Raw genomic sequence first — 19,149 nt, 5'->3', positions numbered from 1 at the left:
ATTGAGGGCTGGAGAGAAAGTTAACATTCCTGAAGCTCTCTGGTTCTGATGCAGTTCAAAAACAATGAACTTGCATGCACAAGATAGTGGAACCAAATTTTGCACGAATGTTCCTGAGGTCAAGGAACAGGTTTGCATCTCTGTTTGTTTGGATATAATTGGACACCAATTTGAATCAAGATGGCAGAGTGACCCTTACGGAACTGCACTGATTTTTAATCACTGATTTCAAAACCGCACTGATTTTTTTGGTTTCTTGGAATTCCCAAGCAATGCCAGCGACAAGGCTGCTAGCATTTTAATAGGCTTTACTTGCCACAGCTGAATTACAGGGGTGTCTTTTTAAAGAAATGCAGAAAAGACAGTGTCTCAGCTTCCCACTCATGTTTCAGATTATTCAGTACGAGAACCTGGTTATTACAAGGTAGAAATGATCATGTATTCCCCACCACCGCCTGCAAAAAATGCCCCTGTTCAATGTTCCAGCCAGCCAGCCTGCCCTCCTCCAGGATATTATAAGCTATAAGGAGCGGAAGGAGCAAGGCATTCCATCTCCTCCCCCTCTGTTTTCCATGTTTTGCTCCCAGCTGATGCTCAGCATTCAGTGGTTGCTGAGCATGCTCAGTCCTCATTACAGAAACTTCGGGAATGTTTTGCCCCCTTAGGATTTTTTGAAATGTTTTTCTTCGTTTGTTCTGCATATGCTGATACCTCCCTCATGTGGCTCAGTGGCTCGCTTTTTGCTTCGTTTCTGAGGGCAGCGGCTTTGCCTTTTGAGTAATAGAAACAACAGCAAATTGTGTTGTTTAAAAAACATTACTTACCATGCTTCCTTCAGACCTCAGAGTGACTTAAATATATTTTAGGGCTGTGCACTGGATTCAGCCGAGGCTCAGGCCCATTTGGATGTTTTTGAGCCTTGGCCGAGTCAGGTTCTGACAGCCACAGATCACTACAGCTTAGATTCTATGACCTAGAGGGGCCCAGGGCTGCCAGGGGGTGGGGCCTCAGGCAGAACGTGGCTCCCCTGCCTGCTTGATTAGCAGAGGCAGCAATCCTCCGGGCTCCAGTGATGTTTTGCAAAACAGCATTGTCGCTCATGAACCAAGCAAGCAATCTGAGGGGGTGCTGGTTTGCAAGGGTCTTTCCTGCAGGAAAGCCCTTTGCAAAACAGCATTGCGCAGGATAAATGGACCCCGCTCTCAGTTGTGGGGGAGAAGGAGACACAATGTCTCCTTTCCTTCCCCCTCCATATGTTTAATTAGGGGTTTTAAAAATCTTAATTAAACATGAGCCCCATCCCCAAACTTATTCAGGAGTGGCTCAAACCCAGAGTGGCTGGTCCCCAAGTTCACCCAGGGCTGGTCCACTTAACAATCCCACCCCCGGATTGGAGCCATGGGTGGATGGGAGGGGGTTGTACATAGCCCTAACATATTTTACAGGCAGTTTTCAATCCGCTCACAGGCCCAGGAGTGTCCCTGGAGGTAATGTCCAGGAGGACACACCTTTTGTCTAGGATCATCACATTCCAATTTTCCCCATGCATGCCTGCAGCACCCAGTACTGAAGTGCCTGGACAGGGAAACTTGCAATATGACAACATTGCAGTACGTAAATACTACTTCTGGATGTTACTGCAAGAGGCGAGGATGGCAGATGTTACGTACAAAGGTAGGAGAGAAAATCAGTTTGGACCTATGAAGTTCATATCTTCTGAGAGTATGTTAAACCAAAACACAGCCATCCTTCAAAATTCGCACTTCTCCTAATTTTGTGATGCAGGTCTGTAACTAAATAATGTGTACAAAAATGTATAAATGTGGGGAAAGTGTGAATAAAAATGCACATATTGCTGTATTTTATTACATATGAAAATGCATTGTATTAGGGGAAACTGCATAAGAATGTGCATATTAGGAGAAATTTATACTGAAATGACAAATTTTCATGAGACCTTTTTTATTTTTTAAAAATTGGTAACTGATACAGAAATATTGAAATCGACAGATTCAGCCATTTCTAGTAAAGTGGTGTGTAAGCTGGTCTATAAATGCAAAAGAATGAGGAGGTAATCATTATTATTAGATTTCTTACCTACCCTTCACCATTAGGTCCCAGGTCCTTCTGCATGTCTGGGAGACATGCAACCAAACATACAGGGAAAAGCTCCCTGAGAACTACACAGTCAAACAGAACAAATGCTACTTCAGCAAAGATCATGCTCAACAATATCTGTCCCTCCTCACGGCTAGCTGACTTTAACACTAACATATTTAATCCTTCAGTTACAAAGAGAATTTAATATTATTTTCTATGAGTTAACCCCAGTTCTCTGTGACAAGGATTTCCCTATGTTTATGTCGGCTGAGACATGCCTGCTAGGATGGTATTTCTGAATAGGGCAAAACGTTCAATGCATATCAGTGCTGCTTTTTGTAAATTGTATTGTTTTTATTGATGTATTTTTATATTTGTGTTTATGTTTTCTGTAAGCCGCCTTGAGGGCCTTTTGGCTGGAAGGCGGGGTAGAAATAAACAACAACAACAACAACAATAATAATAAATGATACATGTTAGTTGCATTTCCAACATGAAATATATTTTAATGTGCTGTTCGGGCTGGGAAGAAAGAGGCTAAGGAGCTCTTTGCCTGTGCAAAGTTAGTGGGTCAGGCCAGTGCTGCTGACCATCTTGCCCTTACTCAGTTCAGGATATCACACCTCTTGATAGTTAGCTGCCAACCAGCAGTGCCAGTTCGAGGTTTTGGGGGTCCTTGGGAAAGATGTCCTCAGTGGACCCCTTCCTCTCCAAGGCACTGCTGTCCACTTGCTTGCCCTTTCCCTCTGGGCTCAATCTGCTTAACAGCAGGGAGGGAATTCCATCTCTTCACCCTTAGCATTGATGGAATTCTTGGAAAGGGCAGGTGAGCAGGCAATGACAGCAAGGAGGAGGAGAAAGAGGAGGACCAGGAGGTTCCAGAGTGTGACCCCTGCAAGGGTGTGGGCCTCAGCCAGTGCCCAACAATTCCTAGCCCTGCTGCCAGCCCCACCAACCAGGTCCATGCAGTTAGTCCAGAGGTGAGACATCACTAAGAACAAATTTTATTTCCCTGGACCAAATGGGATTTCATGTAACTGCTGCACAGGAAAAACGATAAATTGACAAGAAAAATAATGAACGCTATTGCCTAGACCACCACAGAAGATCACATCTCTCTTTTTTCGTATTTTCTATTTAAAGGACATTTTCCACAGCTAAGCAGAGAAGGAAATTTCCAGGGCCTCATCTTTCATAAAAGAGATGTGGGGGCTTAAGTCTTTTGATCTGGAAGCCTTTCCCCTAAAGTGTGGGAATCTCTCCCTGACTACTGAATGGTGCGGGATATATTCCACGATTAATCCCTGGCACACAAAAAGGGGCACTGCGGCTGAACCCTGATAAGGCTTTGTTGCAAATTAAGCTTTAGGATTTCCAAGATTGAGACTTCTCAGATTTTGTGTTTAAAACGAACAATAAAACCTACCAAGATAATTGTCCAGATCTGCAATCAGTCATCAGCAGTGGGCTTGATGAGGGCCAAGAAACTGAAGCTGAATCCTAGTGAAACAGATATGGTTAGTGAGCAGTTCGTGGATCCGAGAGTTTGTTAGCTAGCCTGTTCAGGGTGTAGCTGCACTCCCTCTACAGGAGCAGACTTGTAGCCTGCAGATGCTCTTGGAGTCGCCATTGTCTCTTGAAGCTCAAGTGGCTTCATTGGCATGTAGCACTTTTGCCCTGCTTAAGTAGTTACAGCCCTTCCTGGATTGAGATAGCTTGGCTTATGCTCTTGTAACCTCTTTATTACAAGGAGCTGAATATTGTAACACACTATACACTGGCTTCCCTTGAAAATGGCCCCGAAGCTGCAGCTAGTGCAGAATATGGCAGCTAGGTTATTGACTGGTGCTACAAAGTGGAATCATGTCACATCTGTCTTAATGGATCTGCACTGCTTGGCACTGGGTCCAATTTAAGGTGTTGACCTCGGTCTACAAAGCCCTACATGGTCTAGAACCCAAGTATCTAAAGGGCCGCCTCCCTTATTACTAGCCAGCCTGCACTGTAGTGTCTGCAGAAGAGGCCTTGCTCATAGTTACATTGATATCCATAGTTCATGTTACAGCAATGTGGAGCAGGGCCTTCTCTGTTGTAGCACCCTGGGTATGGAATTCCTTCCCCAAAGATATTCAGTTATTTCCTACATTAATTACTTTTGGGCTCACAGCATACCTGTTTTCTCAGATGTATGGTACTGGTTGAGAGTTAAACTTTTTGTAATTGCTACCTGTTGTTTACATATTTCTGCTTTTATATTGTTGTTTTATAGCTTTTGTCCTGAGTTATAATTTAGTATTCTGTCATGTTCTGCCTTAAGAACGTTTGGGTTGAAGGGTAAAATAATAATACCCTGACTACTGCCACCAGTGGTGCCCCATGGGTTGCCAGTGCTCTCTCACCCCACATGTTGCCAGCACTCCCCCTCTCCCCACAGGTCACCAGCACCCCCCTCCCTCCCCCCATGGGTCACCAACCCTACATCTTCCCCATGGGACACCAGAGCTCCCTCCCCCCTTTCCCTCACGGGTCACCAATGTACTCCCTCTCCCTTCCCCATGGGTCACCAGCACCCACCTTTCCCCCCATGGGCCTCCCTTGCACCCACCCACTGAGGGCCAGGCCCAGCCATCATAGATGCCTCTGCTCCTCTCAATCACTCGCTCACCGCATGCCATCACCGGGTGCCTCGTGAGCCTCATGTGCCACCGCAGCTGCCAGACACCTCGCCCACCATTGCCACTGCCGCCCCACCTTTCCTCTAAGTGTCACACTACTCATGAATGCTTCTGTGCAGGTGTGTGCCTGCACAGAAGCATTCATGGGTAGTCTGACGCTTACAAAAATATAACCTAGTAGGAAAGTCTTTTGTTTTTAAGATGCTTTAGAATGTTTTTAGTGTTTTTGTTTGCCACCCTGGGCTACTTATAAAAGGAAGGGCAGGATATAAATTTAATAAATTAATAAATATTAAATAATAAATAAACGTGGAGCATGCAGGGGAGAACATAGAGCAGTATTCAACTAACTTTTTGTTCTAGTGCTAGAGTTAGCACTAGTGCAATGGGAGTTCCCCTTTCCCTGGGTGTGCCCTGCACTGTCTCCAGATCTGCTCTGGAGGGTTGGGGAAAACAACAGAACAGATTTAGGGGGTGTGCTGGGGGAGGAGAGGAGGAGAGCGTTCCGAGATGCAAGGAAAAATCCTACTGCTGACAGAACGATTGCCTTAGCCTACTTTGAATACAACCCATACAAAAGAGCATGGCCATTAATGATGTACATAAATGATCTGCAGCTGATACACACATGACTAGTCTTCCACAATTGCAGCTAGCTCAGGTCCAAATGCTTTGTTATTCTTGCCTGATATGGACACAGTCTAATGAAAAATTCTCCTGTGCAGTTCTGCTGAAATGAATGAAAGATGTTCTTGTGCTGCTGCCCTTCCTTTCCATAGGGCTTGCGCAGGAGAGCTTCCTTATGATTTTATCTGTTAGAAGTCAAACAGATAAGTATTCTGCCACCCTTTTCACACTATCCGTGTCACAAACAAACTCCTTCTTTGCTTCCTATCTCTTACCTCTTCTGGTAGTTCGGTCCCTTTGTGACCTTTCTCTTGAAGGTCACATTCACCCTTAAATAGAGAGCCTTTTCTGAGCTTCCTCTTATTTCTCCCACTAGCAGCTAATTGATCAACATTTGAGCAGCTGAGTCACCAGGCCAGCCTGCACAGACTTAACAAAGTCCCATAGAGAAGGTAGCTTTGAACAGATATGGCATCCACCAAGAGAGCTACTCTCTTTTTTTAAATCATTGCACAAAAGGATTTTTAATTGTAAAATGTTGTGCACATCTCACACTGACTTAGCAGTATTGTTGCTGTCATGCACTTCAGGTCAGATGCCCACTTCTGTCTTTAGGAACCCCCTGGAAACCCCCCTGGGCTCCTGCCGGAAGGAAGGGCAGGATATAAATAAAATAATAAACAAACAAACCTAAACACACAAAAATCAGAACTTGGAAGAATCTAGGTTTGCATGGTTCAGCAGGAACATAGCCTGACTTCGCCCATGTGTGCCACAGGAAGCATGAGTGAGGCCATGGTAGCATGAGTTAATTTATTTAAGGTTAATAAACCCTTTACATGTTCCTTGAACTCCTCTTCTGTCTATATAACTAGCAGTTGAAGCAGTGGTGCAACTTGTTGGAAACCACCTAGAACACTCCATCGTGGAAAGGTAGTATATAGAGTGTTTTGAAATAAAATGAATAAGTACAGATGTTCTTGGATCATACCAGTTCATACTATAGCTGGGGAAATAGTTTCAGAGAAAAGGTTCTTAGCTCAGCCTTCTTCCTGACATGCCAGTTTTCTGTGTGTAAGGATCTGGAAGTTGGGCGAGGAGGGGACTGGACAATGCAGTCTTCCACCTACACACTCAAGCAGTGTCTGGAAAATGACAGATTTCTATATAATTAGGAATGCCACAACTATCCATGATTTTCCGTGTGCTATTCACTGTTCAATAGGTAATGGATTTGCACAGATCTGTGAAAAGGAAGCAGCCGCTTAACTGCACTAGCTGTTGCATAATTAAACCAGTTGGAATTACAATATACACGGGAGACTCAACAATGCTTGGGATACACTTCACAAAAACTGCATATATGTTTTTACAACTCTGTCCAAAACGTGCAGTGTATTTCATGTGGGAAAGTTGAAATATCCCCCAAATGTGGGATAGTTTTGCAGTTTGCACTACCCTATAAATTACCCTCAGGTGTCATGTTTTTAGTGTTTTTGTTTGCTACCCTGGGCTCCTACTGGGAGGAAGGGCGGGATATAAATTTAATTAATACTAATACTACTATAACTAATAATAAAATAAAAATAAAAATGTGTGAGGGATTAATAAAAGGAGATCCCTCTGGGACAGCCTTCCCCAGCCTAGTGTTGGACTATAATGCTAATCATCCATAACCATTAGGTTTGCTTGCTGGGGTTGATGGGAGTTGTAGTCCCAAACAGGTAGAGGGCACCAGGTTTGGGGAAGGCTGCTCTGGGATACAGCTGAAGGAACTGGGGTAATACACCAGAAATATGCTAATGACATGCCTTTTAAGAAAAATATGCTTGGCAGAGATTTAAAACTTATAAAAACATAGAAGAGCCTTGCTGGATCAGGCCAATGGCCCATCTCGTCCAGGCTTCTGTTTTCACAGTAGCCAATCAGATACCTATGAGAAGACCGAAAGCAGGATCTGAGGCTGTTGTAGGCTGTTCTTAGGCTGATATTACTTTAGGCTGCAATCCTATTCCCATTTACCTGGGAATAAACCCCATTAAACCCATTGGGATTTACTTCTGCATAACAATTTTCAGAGGGATAGCTATGTTAGTCTGTTGCAGTAGGGCTCTTGTCCGTGAAAGCTTATGCCTTAATAACATATGTAGGTCTTTTCTATGCCACAAAACCCTTTGATGCTTTTACTTCTGAATTGGCATGTATCAGGTTGCACTGTTCATCTTGCATAACATGAACTTTGCTTTCATGCTGCAATATTCAGGATCACTGAGGATACCCTTGTGTCATTTCTCTTCCCTCAGCCTGTCCTCATAAGAGGCAGACACTGCTGTGAATTGCCACCAAGATTGATCTGTTGGTTCATAAGTGGCGTTCACTGAAAGCCTTGATTGGACTGAAATAGTCATTCCTGTATTTTGCTGAATTTACTAAGTTTATTCAGAGCAATAAATTCCTGCAAGCAGGACTGGAACCATAACCAGCCACAGGTAATCTGGCTTACTGAAGCATAAGAGTGGACAGGCCTGAAGCCTAGGAAGATGTTCAGGGTGGCCCTCATAGGGGATAGCTCTGGGCAAGTGCTCTGTCAGGGCCATGGGGTTCATAGTTAGAAGAGGGAGCAGCTGTCTAGCAAGACACAGCGGGCTGGTTCCAGAAAGGCAGTAGAGGCTGATCCATTAGGGAAAGTGGGTGCTGTCCCCCCAACCTCAGTCTGCCTTCAGCTAGCCTCCCCCCGACCTGCCTGCTTTCTTCCTTGCAACTGGTCCAGTGGGTGGCACTGACTGTCAGCTTCCTCCTCCTTTATCTTGGCATTGCTGCCCTTGTAGAACTCAGCAGGAAAGACAATATGAGCAAAACTAGAATTGGTTGACTCTGCCGGCGATTGGCTGTGCCTCCGCCTATGACTGGCTCTGACTCCACCCATTGTTGGGCTCCCTGACTTTCACCCCATCAGTCCTAATGGGCACCAGCCTCCACTGCTGAAAAGATTGGGGTGAAGATGGCCTCGCTAAAGTCCAGTCCAAATGTGCTGGTTGGATTGAAAAGTAGTACTAGACCTACAAAATTGTTGGGCCTAATTTCAAGGGTAAGAGACTTGGGTGACTGCCTGTGATCAAGGGTGCTGTGTGCAATCCATTTTTTTTTAAAAAAAGAAAACTATGAAAATTCTATGCCAAGAACAGTTAGATTCTGTAATGTATAAACTATGTAAATTAAGCAATGTGCATACTTTGATTGTTTTTATATAACTAACGTTCTTCTGGTTGTCATGGAAAACATCCATAACCTGTGTGGAGCACTGAAAACAAAAAAATCTCACTTTGCCCCTTTGCACAACCCACTCTTCCGCAATTTCACCAAGCAGCTCCACATTTTGAAGCCATCATTGATCCACTCCTCAGTGAGAGGACATCACTGTGTCATCTTTAACTTCCAAGCCTTCTTGGTGGTAACAGCAATTTGACAATGGAACCAATTTCCTAGAAGGGTGGGTGGGCTCCCCCTCACTGGAGGTCTTCAAGCAGAGGCTGGGCAGTCAGCTGTCAGGGATGTTCTAGCTCTGGATTTCTTGCATCTAGCAAGATGTACTCATTTAGACAGATGGTCTACAAACCCTCCTCCAAGTTTATGATTCTGTAATTCTCAGTCTTCACTAGGATCACTTAAAGTGTACCATATCCTGGCCTTTTAAATGCATGCTAGATTCCTTTTTCAAAAAGCGTTTGAATTATGTCTCTATCTTGTTGGCTCTATATTTATTTCATTAGTACTGCATTAAAAATGCACACTGAGGTCCAAATTCTACAAATAGATTTGCTCATTTGTCCTTGGAAGGTAACGTGAACGGCACAAATGTCTCAAAAGGCAGAATTGGCTTCTGTTCATCCAGAACCCATACAGTAATTCTTAGTTTCCTGTTTGCATATGTAACAGATGCAGCAGTGTCTTCAGATTCTTTCCATACCTTCAAAAATATCCACACTATATATGCATGTACTGTAGGTCTGGAGTATATATCTGTCAAATCTAGCTGCACGTGGAAGAAACATGATGCTAAAATATGCAGCTAGCATGGGAACTGTATGAATGTGAAGCCCTGTACTTGAACTCATCAAAAGACTCCACCGTTGGCCAAATGCAAAGCATCCATCTGATGCATCCATGCTGTTGATGATGATGATGGCTACCAGAGAGACCATCAATACAGGGTTTCCCATTAAACGACTTTCTTCAGTTTGTCTGGACCACTTTGGGGTTTAAACATTCAAGCAGAGCATAACTTGCTTCAGCTGTTCAAATTACTAACAGCCTTGCAGCCTCAAGAACAAGTGGAAGATGCAGGACAGACAAAGAAAAGTACATTTATTTTTGTGTTTGTTTATTTCCCACCTTTCTTCTAAGGAGCACAAGGTGGCTTCCAGCATGGTTCTCCCCCTCCCAATTTTATTGTCACAACAAGCTTGGGAGGCTGGTTAGGCTGAGAGACTGTGACTGAACACCGATCACCCAGTAAGCTTCATGGCTGAGCAGGAATTTGAACCCTGGTCTCCCACTACGTTAAACTATGAATTTACTCCCACAAGAAGTAATGATTTGATCCACCAGCTTGGATGGCTTTAAGAGAGGATTACGCACATTCATGGAGGATAAGGCTCTCCATGGCTACTAGCCATAGTGTCTGTGTGCTGCTTCCATTGTAGGAACTCTGAATAAGAGTTACTTGAAATCACAAGTGGGGAGAGTATTGTTGCACTTGGGTCCTGATTTCATGCTTCCCATAACCATCTGGTTGCCCACTACGAGAGCAAGTTGTTGGACCAGAGCTACTGGCCTGATCAAGCAGGCTCTCCTTACATTACTTATGTTTTCACAGCAGTGGGATATTATAATGGGCTTCTTCCAATGGGATAATACTCACAGAAAAAGGAGGAAATGAACCAAATTGGAAAGAAAGAAGACTAGTTTATTTACTTATTTATTTATCTGGATCATGTGTACCCTGTATTTTCTGTCCCAGACCATCACTGAAGGCAGCTTACATCCTTCAGCCAAAGCAAGACAATCCTTGTAAAGCAAAACCCACCTAAAAGCTGGCCTCCAACTCCCTTCAGCAACTTACACGCTTGCTGCTCTGTCCTCTTCATAACCACATTCCCTTCCACACTGCCAATCCATTTACCTCAGTGTCCCATGAACCCTCCCCACAATTCCAGCTTTCTCCATGTCAAACCCAATAACCAACAACTTAACTCCCCACTAGGACCACATTTTATACCGAACCAGACTGCTGGTCCATCTCATTCAGTGGCTCTCCATGCTTTCAGACAGTAGCCTGGGATTGAACCTGGGTGCTTTTGCATGCAAAGCATGCATTTTGCCACTGAGTTCCAGGCCCTCCTGTAATGCATTCCTCACAATGCTACTGTGCCAATCCTTCCAATGAAATCTACCTCTCAGTGCCCTCTCTGTATATGCACACAGACCTAGTTTCTGTAGAAGTTGTGCAGGAGATTCACTGAAGTCTCCAGACACTTGTGTCGCTGCACACCAAGCAACTACATACTTCCTGTACCCCTTAAGAATTGAGCATCCAGGTATTTTATCTTGCTTGGCCCAGGGAAAAGAATGAAGAAGTGCCAGGCAGTTGCCTAGCAACCACATGACGCACTTCCCAAACCTAAAGTGTTTCCTCTCTTTGAGACAAAGCAGGGTGACTGGTTTTGGCCAAGGGAAATAGCATCTATCTGTGCATGGCTCTGATCCTCAAAATGCACCGTTAGCATCAGATCCATTGATATTCAGTATGCCTCATGCTGGATTATAGCTCATAGAAGATGTCATACATGTCATGGAGCAGAAAGGTGGAGAATGATCTGTTTCATTAGAGATAGGCAACACTGGATTGACTCATATATACTCCCCCCCCTCAGAAAAAATGGAAATAGTCTGCCTTATTTTCCAAGACAATCTGACTCAGGTAGTCATAGCAGTCCTTGCAGAACATTCCGACTATAACTGAGTAGCAATGCATCAACACTGATATCACTAGGGATGGGTTTAGCTCCCCACTCCAATTATGGCCTCAAATGAATATGTTATACTTTCTTGCATATTCACTTATGTGGGTGGTGGTGGTGAATAAATATGGAAGTACAAAGAATTTTAGAGCTGGAAGCAATTTATTTATTTATTTATTGTATTTGTATACCGCCCCATAGCCGAAGCTCTCTGGGCGGTTTACAGCAACTAGAAACACCAAAAACAGATATACAAATTTAAAACACATCTTTTAAAAACAATTTAAAACACAATTTAAAAAATTTAAAACAATTGTAAAAACACATGCTAAAATGCCTGGGAGAAGAGGAAAGTCTTGACCTGGTGCCAAAAAGATAACAGTGATGGCGCCAGGCGCACCTCGTCAGGAAGATCATTCCATAATTTGGGGGCCACCATTGAGAAGGCCCTCTCCCTTGTTGACACACTCCCAGCTTCCCTCGGAGTAGGCACCCGGAGGAGGGCCTTGGATGTTGAGCGTAGTGTACGGGTGGGTTCATGTCGGGAGAGGCATTCCATCAGGTATTGTGGTCCTAAGCCTTGTAAGGCTTTATAGGTTAAAACCAGCACCTTGAATTGAGCTTGGAAACATACAGGCAGCCAATGCAAGCGGGCCAGAATTGGTTTTATATGTTTGGACTGTCAATCACAGAGGTTATCTTGTGATGCTCAATGGAGGATCTGCAACGCAGGTTGCAGTCACAGCATCTCTGATGGCTGACCATCTATCCTTTGCTTGGTGCAGGGAAAATGACCAGTTTCCATGACAGAGATCACACAGAGTCTACAGTATGCCTTTCATATACAGAGACACTAAGAAACCATGCATCTACCTTAGGGCCTTCCCTCCAATATACATGCTGTCCCGCTACATGCATACCACCTGTCCTAATTATGGGCTTTTTGCAACATATAAAGAAAAGCATCAGCTCTACCCATCAAGAATGGCTCTAACAGCCCCTTGTATCCAGCATGCCTACTGCTGCTGCTCCAGCTGCTTGGGTTCAGATCAGGTCCCACCTCCAATGAAGAATTAGGATCCATGGAGTCACTGCCCCACTTTGGCAGCTCCATATGCTATCAGCTCTTTTTGAAAATGTATGTATGCATACTCCACAAAGCAGGAACCTAGGAATGTTATTTAGAGCAAAGGAGCACATTGGTTTGAGCTTTTAAGTTAGAGGTTGCCAACAGGGTGTGTCCAGATTTGGTTGGACTCTTAACTCCCATCATCTCCAGCCAGCATGGCCAATGTTTTTAAAGATGTTTTGTTTTGATATGTTTTTAAAGATGTTTTGTTTAGATATATTTTAAAGTCTGTTTTTAAGATGTTTTAGAGTGTTTTTAGTGGTTTTGTTTGCCGCCCTGAGCTCCTACTGGGAAGAAGGGTGGGATATATATATTTATGTGAATGAATGAATGAATGAATGAATGAATGTCAGGGATGATGGGAACTCTAGTCCTACAACATCATTCATGCTGGTTACCTCTGTTCTACTCTCTTTTCCTGTATGCAGATACTTTTGCTAAATCTGTCCATCCTGTCACTTATGAAATGTGTTTGCTCTAAAAAGTAAGTCTCTTCTGTGTCACACTTTATACATAAATAGGTCAGACTTAGGTTTAAGCAACATCTTTCTATTGCTGCTTGCCTTGTACTGGACCCTTTGCTTGTCTTGAATCAGACCTTGAACTGTGCCTTGACTTGCTTCTTGTCTGAACCACTGTTTGCCTGGGATCGGACCTCAGACTGGCCTTGGATATTGTGCTGTCTGCACCCATGATAGCTTTGTTATCTAGAAGTTCCCCTGGGATCCAGATAGGACAGGACAGCTTTGGCCTTCAAGAACCAATGGATTTTGTGCTCTGTGCTCCTGTCCTACATTCAACTCCTTAAACATTAACTTTTGAGATTAAATGGCAAAGAGATGTAAATGGCACACTCACCAAAGGTGAGTGGAAATGGCTATAAAAATATAGTAAAAAAAATATTCCCGTAACAATAAAATATAAAGTCATAAATAGATGGCATCTTACACCAAACGATTTAATGAAAATTTAGAATCTGCAAGAAGATACCTGCTGGAGATGCAAAAATAGAATCTTATATATACTGTGGACTTGCCAAAAATTTGACATTTTAGGACAAAATATATTGAAAACCATAAATGGAATTCTTGGAGTAAGGCCAAAATAGTCAACTGGTGATCTGTTTAATGTGCGTGTGTGTTTTTTATTGTATTATAATTGTTATAAACAGTTTTGGTAGTTTTTATGAAATTGTGGTAAGCAAATATTTTTATTAACCCCCCCCAACATCATGTCTGTTGCCATTACATCTAATTTGCTCTTAGTTCCAGAAAAGACAACCCAATGGAAATTAATGAACCTACGTTAGTCATGTCCATTACTTTCAATGGGTCTACGCTGAGTAGGGATAACATTGGATACAACCCAAGGCTTTTAAGGGACCTCATTGTGGCTTGTACAGGAACAGAGCTGGGCTCATTGGACTGTACTACATACACTGCTGTTCTACAGTCATGCTGCTCAATTTGGCATTCAACATCAAAGAACAAGTTTCTAGTTCTTAAGGTTATAAATATAGGCTTAAAAGCCTGCAGGTGGTGCAAAATGACAGAGGAGGTCTAAGCAGACCTTCCAGTTGATGGAGGTGGGGCTTCAGAGTTCTTGGTATAGGTCTGCTCCTTTCTCTGGAAAGCAAAGCAAATTATGTAAGTAACCAGAAATATAAATATGCTTAATTTTTGTAATTTATACAGGATAACCAGGTCAACATTCCTTGGCTCAGAATGTGAATTTTCTTGGCCCAGAACTTGGAATTTATTTGTTTACTTCTAGTACAGACTGCAAAAAATCCTGATTATGCACCATGATCCAGGGATGCGAAGATAGCCCAGGAAATAATCCTTCAATTGAAATGAATTTGTACCATGAAAACCAGGGCCCAGGGCAAACTGATATTTGCGTATATGTATATTGTATTAATATTTAAAACCAACAGTTAGGAACATAGGAAGCTGCCTTTATACCATCAGTCCTATGGTCTATCTTGCTCAGTGTTGGTTACATTGAATGTCAATGGTTCTTCATGCTGTCAGACAGGATTTTCTTCCTACCTGGAGAGGCCGAGGATTAAACCTGGGATCTTCTGCATGCAAAGCAGATGTTATTCCACTGAGCTATGGGCCTTCCCTGAAAAAGTAGCATAACTTTAGGCAGCAAAGGCTGGTGGCCCCAATATCAGTGGGGTGATGGATCCATTCCGGGATTTAGTCTGAATTTTCAAGGAGCTGTCCAACCTTGGACAGCTTCTTGAAAGTTCGGACTAAAAACTGGAGTGGGTTCGCTGCCCAATGACATCAGAGCCACCAGCCTTCACTGATGTTAAGTTATTATTCACACATTCCATTACTGACTTCTTCATTTGTTGACATGTTCTGCTGTCTTTTGATTCTGTAGGGAAAATAAGAAATGCATTAGGTATCAGATCAAACGTTGGTCTACAGTGTAAGTCTATGCATGTTTCCTCAGAAATAAGTCTCACTGTTTCCAGTGGGACTTATTCCCAGAGGATGTATGTACAGAATTGCAGCCATAGTCCAGAGTCCCATTTTCCTACAGTGGCCAAACAGATGCTTCCCAGAAGCCCACAAGCAGGGCACAGCTCCACAGTGTGTTGCCAGCCACATTACCAGTAAGGTAAACATCACACACAAACCTCAAAATCAAAGAAATTATCTTCTGAATCCAGCATGAAATCTGCACCTATGTTCATAGGGGGAGAATATTTTCAAAAAACTGAGGGTGGAGTGGGTGTGATGCCTAGCCTAATTCTACACACTCCCCTTTAGCTTCTTGGTTGGTTAATGGGGATGTTATATGGTACCCCCTAAAATGACTGGATTTGACCCAGAGGCTGTCAATTGCTGTTCCCTCGAATATTCTGAGTGGATTTGACAGTGAATACCTCATCAAGTTTGTTTGCCCTGAGGACATATTGTATTGCTTCAGTGGAAGGCTATTAGTCATAGATTATAATTTCTTAACACTCAGTTCTACTGAACTTTCAGACAAACAAATTTGTTTCTTAGCTGATGTAGTGCCTCCTTCGCTGGTGTGAAATGTATTTAGTAATCCTTGGTTTCACAGTCCAGAGTACTCAGTACAGATAACATTTCCATAGTCTGGCTTATTTTCACTTCTTACATCTTCACAGGGTTCAGAGAAATGAAGTCGATGGGATGCTTGATACACGGGGCTTTTTTTTTTTTGTCTTCTTTCCCGCTGCAGGCAGTCTCTGCCGCAGCACATTATTTGAAAAATGTCCTAAGAACACTAGCCAGGCTCCAGCAAGGTACTGCAAGCCTATGCAATCGGTGCAACACATGTATTGGTGGAGGTTTATCAAGCAGTTTTTTTCCTCTCTTTAGAAGCTTATCCTGTTGAATTGTTAAGCTCAGGGGAGTGGCATGTAACATGTAGTCTACTAGAAGTGGTATAAGAGTCCAGTGGGTTGAGCTGTTGGAGAGGAAAAAATGCCCCATTGATAACATACATATATTTAATGTGTGGGTATAGTTGGATTAGCATAATGACATGGAAGATCAAGTTTAAGCCCCCCCCCCAAGCAATGTCCTCCCTTCCATCTTGGTGCTCCACAGTATTGCAGGAAATTTAATATGGAGAGTGGCTTCCCAGATCCAACCACTGCCACCAGATAAATCCAAGGCTGTGGAAATGGTCAGGCTGGACATATAGTAACATCAGCATCAGCGACCAGCAGCTGCCTAAGATCACTAGGTACTGACACTGACTATGGTGGAAGAAAGTGCCATTGAATCACTAGGACGTGCTGCTCTGTAATATCATCAGGGCCAAGCTGTAAAAGAGAAGATCTGCTGTATGAGGCAGCCCAAGCTAAGCCAAATATGTGTATCAGCAGCTGAATGGTGCTAAATCTGGCTGCTCACACTCTATTCATAAGAACATGGGAAACTAAGAATTACTTCACAGAATGGCAACAAGGTCCAGCTGGTTCAGCATTATTTTTCCAAGAGTAGCTAGCCACAAGCCTTTGAAAGTTCACCAAAGGGGCATAAAAGTGATGCCTGTAGCTTGTTCCAAGCATCTGGTATTTGGAAATACATGGCTGCTGAATAAGGAGGCTACATCTTAGTCATCATGACTAAGGGCCATTGGGTTGGATCCAGACTTAATCATCTTAGAATAGAACCCTGGGATCCTTTGGAAGAAAGGGCAGAATACACGTTTAGCAAGCAAGCAAGCAAACAAACAAATAAAATAAGGAGACCCACTGAAATCAATGGAGCTTACTCATGGCTAATGGCCCATTGATTTCAACGGGCTAACTCTAAGTATGACAGAGTCTGCATCCAACCCAATACTAATACAATTGATTTATTATTTGAGTCACTTCTTTTTAACTTGCCTTCACTTAGGCTTTGCTCTGGTGCCTGTCCTTTATTCCCAGCATTTCATCCTCTAGTGTTTACTGCGTCTACATACAGAGGATAGACCTTACCTCCATAAACACAGGACCATACTAGATGTGAAATAGGAGACTGGTGATAGGTTCTCCCACCTTTATTAAAAGCAGCCGCCATGTATGCATGTGCCTGAATCTTATCAGGTCCATGCCACTGAGTGTGTGTGTTTAACCCTTCACTTTGTCACAATTTCTCTGATCTACATCAACCCCTACATGTTTCAGAAACAGATGGGTGCTTCCCCCTGCTCCCCAATTATTGTATTTTAAAAACAAACAATAATGGGAGATACTAATCATGATTCTTCCATGTCTTATCTAATTGCACCACTATTCTAGATTTGTTTGGGTCAGGGGAGCTTCTTTATTCTTGCCCTCCATTATTCATCCTTGCCACTGTTGTTACAGGGTTCAGTACTATTAAGGGATCAGCAGGGAGATTTCTGCATTTCTAGATGAAAGCTCAAGGCAGGCCATCACCAATAGACCCTAATTGGGAAAGCTATTGTTTGCCCCCCCCCAAATGAAGTGTAAACTTTGAAAATAATATTGTTAACGTTTGACTTGTATGAAAGTTTTCATTCAGACAATCATATGCCAAATATGTGTGAATATATCAAGAGCTTGTGTAGCATAGTGGTAAACAGACTGAGCGGTAGGCCAGAAAGTCCTGGGTTCAAATGTCGCCACTGCCACACACTCACTAGGTAGCATTAAACAAATCATTCTCTCTAAGTCCTAATCTCCAAAAAGGAGATAACTGTTTTGAACTTTGGATTGTTATAGGCATTACTTGGATAATGCATGTGATGTACTTTAAAGTGCTATATAAATTATGAGTATTATTATTAATTTAATTTAATTCTAAAATTTGTAGATTGCTCTTCATCACATCAGAGTGATCCCAGAGGGTTCCAATTGGACATAAAATGCAACAAATACATCAATTACAAAACATCTTAAAAGTGATTTTTCTTCCTATTGACAGAACCTCCAAATTGACTGAACAGCCATTTTATCCTTATTGACTAGTGTCTTTTTTCACTGTTCATGAATCTGTGTTCTGAGTGAAGGGAGCTAGGCATTATGTAACCTTGTGTATGTAGCTTGGGGTTGGCTGGCTGTTTGTCACATGTATAAGAGCAGTGAAAACAAAATGTCTGCTTTGATTCCAGTCAAACTTGTCAAAGCAAATTAAGCAAATTCAAGGTTGTCAATGTGGATTAAAGGGAGATGCCAAAGTGAAGTCTCTGAAGGTGAAGTACCCATGGGATGAAAAGATGAACTTGAACATTTGCAAAGGAAAAGGTTCCTAAAGTCTGATCCGCTAGTCATTCCAGGTCTGTGTACTTATTCCAGGTTGATCCAAGTTGTGATATTTTCTCTGAAGTAAAATCAAATTTGCTGTTGCTCACTGTTGTAGGCCAATCAATGAATGGCCCAGTGATGTATGCACAACTTGCTGTGTGGAGTTTTTCACAGAGGTGGCTTGATGTAAGAGTGTCATGGTGTCATACTGCAGAATGGACAAGCCATGGTTACATTTTGATTGCTATGTGCAACCATTCTGGATGTGAAGATAATGACAGTACTCATACTTTTTGGTTGCTCTCAAAAGGACAGTTCTACTGATCATCATCAACAACTTGTTCTGGTCAGCAGACCCAGAAATAAGACCAAAAATAAAAACATAAAATATCCCATCAATTCTACTTATGGTTAACAGCAGTTTTTAATTCAACAAGCAATATACACACAGACTAATCCTATGCATGTCCATTTGAAAGTAAGTCCCACTGAATTCAATGGGTCTTACTCCCAGGTAAGTAAGTCTTAGTTATGTCATTTAATGCAGATTAACCCCTGTTTAAATTTATCTTTATAAAAATGTGATGTGATCACATCATTTTGCAAGGCAACATATTTGTGTCAATTGTCTCCATGTGGAAAAAATGGAAGGGATGAAGCTTAAGGAACATCCTTCAACCTCTGAAACTGTGAGGGCCATTTTACACATTATGCAGCTTCTGACTTAAGTGTTATTGCGATGATGATAATGATGATGATTTCCTACCCGCCCTTTACCATATGGCCGCAGGGTGGATTACAACAATAATATTGAGAACAGATTACATGATTCAAGAGAGTAGAGTGGGA

General features: G+C 42.6%; 1 protein-coding gene across 3 annotated transcripts in view; it reads left to right on the top strand.

Annotated features, from left to right (window-relative positions):
• Positions 1–19,149, top strand: part of TSHZ2 (teashirt zinc finger homeobox 2) — a 475,958-nt gene that overhangs the window by 62,075 nt on the left and 394,734 nt on the right. The window lies entirely within an intron of this gene.

Source organism: Rhineura floridana, chromosome 6, assembly GCF_030035675.1.
Source record: "Rhineura floridana isolate rRhiFlo1 chromosome 6, rRhiFlo1.hap2, whole genome shotgun sequence".
Taxonomy (NCBI): domain Eukaryota; kingdom Metazoa; phylum Chordata; class Lepidosauria; order Squamata; family Rhineuridae; genus Rhineura; species Rhineura floridana.
Note: the sequence above shows the minus strand (reverse complement) of the source record. Positions and strands in the feature narration are given on the sequence as shown.